Source organism: Olea europaea, chromosome 8, assembly GCF_002742605.1.
Source record: "Olea europaea var. sylvestris chromosome 8, O_europaea_v1, whole genome shotgun sequence".
Classification (NCBI taxonomy): Eukaryota; Viridiplantae; Streptophyta; class Magnoliopsida; order Lamiales; family Oleaceae; genus Olea; species Olea europaea.
This window is the reverse complement of record NC_036244.1, coordinates 6,748,830-6,759,840: the sequence shown is the minus strand read 5'-3', so window position 1 is coordinate 6,759,840 and position 11,011 is coordinate 6,748,830.

The following is an 11,011-nucleotide window of genomic DNA, read 5'->3' as shown; positions in this document are numbered from 1 at the left end:
AGACCTCTATTTATACATGACTCAAATTTACTATTATTGGTCTATTATATCATTGCATACATCAGAATTTGAAAAGGGCTCACATGCCTCTCTATTCTTTTCCTCCTGGGGTTTACATTTTCACATGCATTTTTTGCTTTTTCATCAAAGAGGCATCTTTTCCTCTATTATTGCCTCTCCATCTTTGGCTCCATATGTAGCTGGCTAGATGCTTTGTTAGTGGTAGGTCCCCTTTTATCTATCTCCATTCATCTTTTATCTTGAAAAATCAATCTTTTAATCTTGTTTGCATGTGGGGCACTCCCTCAATTTGCATGATTCTTGGATTGTTGTAGGACTTCCATTAATTTGATGAGTATCAAATTTCTGGATATATTTTTTCAAAAATAGTAGATTTTTCTTTTCCATTATTCGTAAGGAGTGTCCATCCTTCATATTGGCACAAGCATCTGAATTTTTTATCATATATGTTCTTTGCAATGTTATAAAGAACTTTCATCACCAAAACTCTTCGAGATTTTATTCATGATTTATTGATCTTAGGCAATGGTTTATTATTTCGGCCAACTTCAATCTGAAAATCTCGGCCAACATATCCAATTGTGATAATATGTTCAGTAGGATAGTATATAATTCCATCAACATCGGGACTTATTGAATAAAATTTGATATAAATCGATCTCCCTTGGGCAAATTTTGAAACTTCTGCCCTGAATATATCATCAAATTTTTCAATTTCTTTTAAATCTTTTCCTGTATAGATCAAATCCAGAAATCCATAATCTGCTGCCATTTTGACTATGAAAGGGTCTGCATCCTTAGTAATTATTAATCTGGGATAAACATGATCTCCCGATGCAATAAAATATGATTCATTTTCTTCCAATTCATAAACAATTTTGGCAAATGATCTATATTCTTCTTCTTTTGATGATAAAGGGGTATCATTATTTTCATCAGTTTTGATTCTGATAAAACTTGTATGTTCATCACCATTTTTTATAGTCACCTTCCGGGGACTTGCTATGTCTCGTTTGATATTTCTGGGCCCACTACTGCTTCCTAGCTGTGTACCTGTTTGTATTTTTGAAATTGTATCAATTGGTATTTCCTATTTGGTATTTAATGACTCGAATTGTGAAGTAATATCATCAATTCTGTCATTCAATTCTTTGGTATATTTGGAATGAAAATTAGATATTTCCACCAACAATTTGACATTTTGTTGGATAGATTCTACCATTTGCTCTAATTGCTCAATTCCAATTTTCATATCTTCTGATTCTTCCATGAAGAATTTCATTCGTCTGTTGATGTCTATTAATGAATTTTTGATATTATCCATCTCCAAATTCGATATTCCTGCTCAAAAAATCTGCAAGATAGTTATTTATTCCTTTAATATAAATAATATCAAAATTGTAGAATGATAAATATGCTTGCCATCTGTATAACCTTCTATATTGAGGTTCCATAGGTAACTTATTTCTAATAAGTCCTGCAACTTGAGAATTATCAATTTCAACAATAAATTTTTTAGATAAAAGGAATAATGAAATTTTTTTTATTCCTCTGATAATTGCTAACAATTCTTTTTCATGGGTAGTATAATTTATTTCTGCTTGATTAAAAGTTCCACTTAAATATTTACATATTTCATTTAAATCTGTTTTTAATATAGCTGCCAAATATTTATCTGAGGCATCAGTATTAACAATTAGATTATCTTTTTCATCTGATAACCTTAATTTTGGTAAATTTTTACATTCTTTTTTTAATGATTTAACAATTTCAGTATGTTCTTTGTTTCAACCTTTAGTATTTGTTTTCCTAAATAGAATTTGTATCTTATATCTCTTTTTTGAGAGATTTTCGATAAATCCTTCAGCATAGTTTAAATATCCTAAAAAATTTTGTATTTGTTTTTTGGATTTTAATTCATTTGGAAAGCTTTCTATCTTTTTAGATATATGAGTCTGTAATTTTATTCATTTTCTATCTATTAATAATCTCAGAAAATCTATTTCTTACTTCTCTATTATATATTTCTTTTTAGAAAATACGATTCCTTCCTTTTTGCATTTATTTATGAATTGTAATAAATGATTCCTATGTTCTTTTTTATAATTAGAGCATATTAATATATCATCTATATAAACAATAAGAAAATCACTAAACTTTTTGAATATATTATCCATTTTCTTTTGAAATATTTGAGGTGCATTTTTTAAACCAAATGGCATAACTAACAATTCATATTTTCCTTGAGGTGTACTAAAAGCTGTATATTGTATACTATCTTCTTCCATTTTTATTTGTCAAAATCCTGATTTACAATCAAATTTGGAATAACATTACTTTCCTTTTGTAAGATTTATTAAGACTTCTTTATTTGGTAAGAAGTAACCATCAAATTTAGTATTTTTATTTAATTCCTTATAGCTTATTATCATTCTAGCTTTTCCTCTAATCTGCTCAGAATGTTTCATAACCATAAAAGCTGGACTACTATGAGGTCCATTACTGGGTCTAATTAACTTCTATTCTAATAGTTCTTTTATTTGAATTTTAAATTCTTGCATATCCTGTAAAGTATACATCATTGGTCTAACTCTTATTATAACATTTTCTGTTAATTCTATTTTAACTTTAGGATGATATGGTTTCCAAAATAATAATGAATTTTCTCCATAAATTTTTTCTAATTGTTCTATGATTTTTTCCATACTTATCTCTATTTCTATTTTTAGGATCTTTTTATATGATAGTTTTTTATTTTTTAGTTCATCTTGTACTATTGGTCTTTTTTTTAATTCTTCCATCATGTAAACTTACAGTTAATGGTGAATCTATTCCTTCCCTAAATAAAGATTTAAACATTATTTGTATTCCTGTTAAATAAACATATTGGATCTTTTTACTATATTTTTTACTAATTTTTGATAATAATTCTGATACTATATTTTTTGTTAAAAGGTTTATCTTATGTGTTCCTTGAGTAGTCCTAACATCTATAGTTTTTTCAATCTTATGGTATTCATTTATTGCTATTCTTTCTCTTCTCCATATTCTATCTAGAATTTCTCATTTTCCTATTTTCAAATCTAAGGATAACTTTTATATTTTCTTAAATTTATTATTATCAAAAATTACTTTTAATCCATAACCTTCTATTCCCTCATATTCTTGGATTTCTATGTTATTATTTTTTATTTTTTCAATTTCTCTCATTAATCTTTCATTTTTATTTGCAGCCATATGACATTCACCAGCTCCTGTATCTATCAATATATTTGGTCCTTTTATATACCTTCTATCGTTGAAATATTTTCCTTCTATTTTCATATTTCCATGAGGTTTTATTTCTTTTAAACCACTAGTTTCTCCGCTTCACTTATAAATACTTCCTGATTATTATAATGTTCAATATCAGATATTTCACTTAATTCACTTTCTATTTCAAAATAATCTTTTTGTAATATTTTCACTTTTTTCTTTGTGCAATCAGGACTTATATGACCTATTTCTTCGCAATTCCAACACTTACATTGTTTTTTATCTTTTTTATAAGGTTTATTTTTCTGTATATTATTTTTTCTTTTATAATATTTCCTTCCAGGTATTATGTATTTTTTCTTAAAGTTTCTATATTTTTTAAACTTTCTGTTTTTATACTTTCTTTTATTTCTTTTTTCAGAATTACATCACCATCTTGTGGGTTTTTCCATATCTTCACAACATATTCTAGTTAAATTTCCTGATTTTTTCAATAATTGTTTTTGTTGACATATATATGCAAGTCTTTCAAACAANAATTTGAAATGTAATCCTAAAACTTCATTAAAGTTTTTATCTTTCAATGAAACACAATATTTTGGGTAACAAGTAAATATTAATTTTTGATATGCTAAAGTTCCTTCTATAGTTCCCAAATGACGCATGATCCTGATAATTTATTGTAATACATATCTTGATATACTTCTTGATTCTCATTACTATAAAATTGAGTATAATAGTAATCCTTGAATTTACAAGTATATTCTTTAATTTTACACATATCACAAATTGTTAAATTAATTAACTTAACTCTTGCATTATATTTTTCTCGTATTGCTTCTTCTTCATAATTTCTTAACCAATTTTCTCCTAAGAATTCATCTGCAATATATTCTACTAATATTTCTATTCCTAGTTTATCCGACTTTATTATTTCTGTTTGTGCATTTCTTTTTATTAATGATTTTGTATCACTACTAGTTCCTTCCCACCAATTTCTAACATTTCCTTCAAAAGATGCAATTAAAAAATCTATTCTCATTTCAGTATTTTCCCATGTATCATCTTTATTATATAAAAAGAATAATATCATTGAATCTGCCTAAGTTATTAAGGCTTTCTTAGTGTCTATTTTGCAATCTAAGTCTAATTTTGTTCCTCCATGGTTAACGGGTTTATCATAATTATTATTTAATTCAAATCTATTACTATATTTATTTCCTTTAGACGGTTGTTTTTATCTTATTTTATCATAAAATTGTCTATATGATTTATTATACATTGGAGTATAACTTTCATCTGGATCTATTGATTCTTGTTTAGAGGTTCCTACGGGATTAGGTCATCCTCCAGTATTCATTAAAATTTGATATTCATCATCTATACTTTCTAAACTTAAATGATCAAAATTATTTATAAGTAGATCTAATTCTTCATTCATTTTATTTGTCTTGATTTTCTTCAATTTTCTGTTTACCTAACATTTTTTCTCTAGATTCCTCTTCTTCTAATATTTTAGGTAATATATTTTTCTAAACTCATCATCCATGCTTCCTGTTTCTATTATTATATTTTTCCTTTCAATATGTTTTTTCCCTATTCTGGTTATTTCTTTTTCTATAAATTTTTTATCTATTCTATTATTCTTTTCTTCATTTTCTTTTAATTTTCTGACTTCAAGTTTCAATATATTTATATCATTTCTTGCTTCTTTTATTTCATTCTTTATTTCTTGTACATCATTTATTAATGTTCTTATTAAATGTTTTAATTCTTCCATATGTTCATTGATTGATATTTTATCGATTTTTTTATTGACAATAATAAAATGTTATATACTCAGTATTTTTACACCCTTTTATCATTTTATCATATTTTTGTTTTATAACTTCAATATTTGTTAGCTCTTTTAATTTTTCATAATACCTTGCATTTTCTTTATATCTTTCTTGTTTTAATTTTAATATTTGTTTTTCTTGAGTTTTAGTTATATCTCCAGGTATTAATAATTCATCTAAAATTTTATTATTTATTAATCTTATTCTTCTTAACTTTCTTTCTAAAATATTTTTAGTTTCTTCCATTATATTTTTATGTTGATTCAACTATTTCTCTATCGTATAATTCATTTTCAAATACTTCGATAATTATTTCATATGTACGTCTATCTTTGATAAATCCTACAATTAATTTATGTAATATTTGTTCCTTTATTTCTCTAGGTAAATTCCTAGTTACATATAATGTTATTATTTTTAATTTATTAGGGATAGGGTTGAAAAATATATAACATCCTTTTTCTTCAATACATTGATAATAATTATTTATTTTTATGATTTCCATAATAATTTTTTTTTCAAATTACTATGAAATCTATTTCACTCTGGATTTTTCCTAATATATATATATATATGCTTATATTCTTCAAATAATATCTTTTTAATTATTTTTTCTTTTAGTTCTAAAGGTAAATTTTTAATTACTCTAAAAATTTATAATACTTCTTTTATGTCTTTACTATATGTTCCAATTATATTATCTTCTTCTATATAACCTTCTATATTAGAACTGTATTTTACCTGATACCTTAGTCTATTTTTATAAGTTTTAATAATTTCTAAAATCATACATTTTATTTATTTTCAATATCTTTTAGGTAATTTATTTTTATATACTTTCTCATGATCTCTATGGCTCTGATACTAACGGGATGGGTGCTACTATGAGCAAACAAAAATCTAATAATCTAATAATCACAAATCTAGTATTCTAATATTCTAAAAATTCTTTTATTTTTGTTTTAGTTAATTTATTTGTTATTAAGCGCATATAAAATCTTAAAGTAAGGTTAAAAACTAATTTTTTATATGCTTGTGGTAATCTATTTTTTATTGGTCTTCTCATAAAATTTTAAGTAATTCTTCAAAGTCAGTAATGTATGAGAATTTATAATATCAATATCTGTTATCATATCTATATCTGTTCTAAAAGGTATATCGTATTTTGAGATATTTTTCTTCCTTTTTTCTAATTTATCTATGATATCTTGTATATCTTTTATGATTATTGATCTTACAATTCCTTTAGCAAAATTTTCTAATAAGTTTTCTTTGAAATATTTTAATATTTCTTGTGATGCATATAATTGTTCTTGATATCCTATCTTATCAATTTCTTTTTCAAACTTAATTTCTTTTTTATTTTTAACAACCTTTTTTATATTATATGGCCCTCTCTTATATTTGGGTTTTTTCATTTTATAATTATTCATTAATAATTCTTTCAAATTTTGAGAAAAATTACTTGTTAATTTTTTAAGGACTTAAATAGAAGATTTTTATTATGAAGTAGGTTGTTTTTAATATTTGTTTAAGGGTATTTTAGGTAGTTTCAAATGTTTGGAAAAGTCAAAGGTCATTTTGGAAAATGGCATCTCTTCTTTGGGTCAATTTCATGTATTTCCCTTTTTGTACTTCACGTCAAGTTTTCAATCCAGTCGTGCTTGGCATACAGGGTGATCTCTTAGAGGTCCTTTTATAGGGCAAATGTGGAAAGGGAGAAAAGAGGTTAATTAGCAAACCAACTCATCTTCACCCTTCTTCCCCAACAATCCCCAAATTGAAACCTTGTAGTACCTCTCCAAAATTTCCCTCTCAAAAACTATATCCTCCCTTCATTTCACAACGCCAACCAAACACCAACACACTTATCTCCATCTTAAGCAGCACCTTACAACCCATCCTCATCAAGTCATCTTTCCCAAATTTGTGGATCTTCGAAGCCAGCCTCACATGCCGCAAGTAGACAAAACAAACCCCTATTGCAATACCAAGCTGTACATCATTTGAAAAAGCATTGAACCGATCAACAATCTTCTCAATAACTGTTATCGGTAAATTAGCTTGGTAACCTAAAAAATACAACAACCATCTAATTCCATTCGGGTAGCAGCAGAATTTCATCTTTCTATTATCATTTCCATGATTGTTTTGAAAAATCCAGTCTTTTATTTCATGTCCTTGTAACCTGCATCTGCTTTTATATAATATCTCAATGAGGTAATTCATATTTTGCAGTAGTACATTGTTTGTATTTTATACATTATTTATGTAATTCATATTTTCTATTTAGTTAGTGTTTCAATATCAAAATCAATTGATTGTTTGTGGTTGATTTCATACTAGAATACCAATGAAGAATTCATGAGTCTATCATAGATAGGGATGTCAACGAGTTGAGCCGAGTCGGCTTCGCAAGCCGAAACTCAAGGTTCAAGCTCGGCTCGAGTAAAATCAAAGGAGATTTTTCAAGCCCAAGACGAGCAAAAGCTCGACCAAAAAAAAGGCTCGAATCGGGCCGACTCAATTTTTTCTCTCTTTTTTCTATCTTTTTTTATATAGCACTTGGCCGCCTTAAGAAAGGCAACCGCCTGCTGCCTTATTTCTACTTTTTTTTAAAGGCCCGAGCCAGCGAGCCACATGGGCCAGTTCGGGCTCCGCCTGGAACCTCAAAATGGGGCTCGACCCGAGGCAACTAGGGTTTTTTCTGGTCGGGCCACGGGCGACTTGAGCTGACGAGCCCAATTGACACCCTTAGTCATAGTTATAGAGATAAAGGGACTTCTTTACCGAATGCCCGATCAAAGTCTGATGCCTATTGTGTAAGCATGGATATCAGAAGTACTTTGAGGTAGAGAATGAGACTTCTAATGAAGATAGATTATTCAATTGTTGCAATGGAAAATGTGGTTTTTGGGATTGGTATGAAGAAGGTCAAACAAGCGATGAATGTAGTAGCGTTAGCACTACCTCGGCTAACCCTACGGTGATGGAAGCAATTGAAAATATGATCTGCACGTTCCAATCTCACATGAGGCTAAATGATGATGAAGAGCTCTAGATTTCTATGAGTGTGACGATCCGCAAGCGAAAAAGGTGGCATGGGAGGAAATGTAAAATGAAAGGGGCCGACTTGATTGGCATTGTTGTTTGAATGGGTTAATTCGACTTATGTTTGTCTACATACGAATGGTAGGAAGGGAACTTTATATTTGCTCTATGATAATAGATCACAACTATGTTAAGTGTTTTGCGGTTTGTAAACTATGTAAATCAACCCACTTGTCCAGTCATTTAAATATTATGGTTGCCTCCCGTTTTTGTGTGCAATCCTGCTGAAGAGATGTATCCCATTAACATTCAATAACTGAAGAATTCATATAGAAACAAAAGGAACAAGCATGTCCCGTGAAGTTAAGATAGACTTCTAGATAATAAATTATCACATAATTCCTAGATCACATCAGACTGCTATTTACAACAATTTCATTCCCTCCCAAAATCCAAATTTTCCTGTCTAAATACATTCACAAGATGTTGACTCGGTTCCAAAATGCTTAGCCTAAGCCTTGAACAAGTCCTTAATTTTCATAATGCTTGGCAACAGCAGCAACTTGTTAAAACGAAGAAGTTCTTCATCAACTCAGTCCCAAAAGTGAAACGCCAAATAATAAAACGAACTTGGATAAGGTACATGAAAGTGGACTGCACACAAGTTGGACTGAATAAAAAATGGCATCAACGTGAAATTTTCCAATTCAGTTAGGCCTGTTACAAGTTGGCAAATGTTTCTAAGTTTGTTGTTAAATTATCCCACTTCTATATGCTAATTCAAGATGGAAACTTAACCTTTCACAAGCCTCTGCAATATTCTTCCGATAAATTTGGATAGTAGTAGGGCATTACATGACCTGGTGTTAGTTAAATAATAATAATTGAATTGCGAATTAAATATAATATTAGGTGATGATAGAGGCATAAAGTTGGAAGACGCGTATTGTTGGATAAACACATGATTTTTAGCATCACCATACATATAATAACAACGTAAATAAAGTGTAAACATTCATTAAAATAGAGAAATGATAATACAAACTAGCAACATTTGTGAATATGAGAATGTGGTCGAAGTGGAATAGGTTAATTGTTGAGAAACTTGAACTTTAGGTGCAACCTCCAACATGTCAGTATGCATCGCCCTAGATGCATTTTCATTGCTTGAAGTCGAAGTTCCCTAGATGTACAATAGAATTTAAGCAATCCTTTTCCACACAAGTCAAATTCTTATATCCATCAACTTCAACAACTGTGGAGTTAAAACTTTTGTGTAACAAAATTATTGTCATATCATTAACGTCAAGCTTCCTTTTTCACATGTGCTAGCAATTTTCGGTTGCAATGATAACACCTAGACTTTGAAGGGCTTGTTGTATGATTGTACTCGAGGTGTATTGTGCTGATTCTCCAGGTTCCATTAATAGCTAAAGATGTGGATATCCTGGCTTCACAATCCATATGAATTGTTAGTTGAGGCTTCAACTAACCAACAACATTAATGCTTCTTCCACCTTCACGACTATATGTAAAGGTCACATATATCATAACTCCATTGTCTCCTCTCTCTTTTGAATTCCTCTTCCAAAGTGGAAAACATATATCATATGCATATCTCTTTGTAGAACTCGACATTGCTTTTTCATCCTTAAACTATATACCCTACTCAGGCACAATCGAACCCTCATCTCCTAACTTTTCTTCATCCACTATAATTATATTTCAACGACATTCTCATTTTCGAAATCAGCAAAAGAAATAATACCTAAACTTTGATACCAAACTGTAAAGATCGAAATTTTAACATTTAAATCATTACTAAAACTTTCATTCATAATTAAATAAAGCTATCAACATCCTAACATGAAATTTTCGATTCCACCAATAAAAATAAACATATGGAAAACATAACCAAATAAACACGTTCTTAACTCTAAATAACAATTTCTGTAATAATAAGGAAACTAAAACAAATATTGAAATGAAATCCCTGGTCAAATTTCACCGAGTTATTATGATTGGGTTCCATAATTTCTGGTATCACGACTGTACCTCATAGCCTACCAACCAACGACCCGATCTAATATGTGATAAGTATGGAAAATGATAAGTACATGGGAACACTCTATAGGACATGAAAAATTATGGTATAATCCCGAATAAAAATATTTAAATGCATGTGTCAAAATATCATACCGTCATTATATCTTTAGAAATCAGTAAGAGCTCAATAAATATCATATCTTTGGTACCGGATGGCCATAACATACATCATATTATATCTTTAAACTTTCATAAGAATAATAATTCAACAACATGAAATTAAACAATTTAAACGGGATAAAATAATTGCACCTCGTTATCCTACCTTTATTAGACCAATGAAAAATGTTGTAAGATCCTTCTGAAAATAGGGGTGGACTCTCAGTGGGTCTAGTGGGTCACTTGACCCACTAGCTTAAAGGTTTTTTTTTTTTTTAACATCACAAAATCATATTTACTCTTACCAATAAGAGAGAATGGAGAAAGCGGTGGTACTACTAACTATTATGCCTAGTTGTTGGTGCATTCTATAAATATATTGTGTACTCTGTTAGTAGCGTTGGTCAGCCTATCCCTTTTTTCGTCAAATTGATCCATAATTCTTTTTTTATTTGGAAATAAATCATTCAATATTATTTTATATGCATTTTACAAGAGTAACTAACTCAAAATGATAACTCACGTTTGTTTTCAACACATTCTCACAATAAAATATTTTAAACATGAATTCAAATTTTTTCACTTTTAATCACATTTTCTCCCAAAAAAATTATTATTTAAAATAATATTTTTACAAAAAA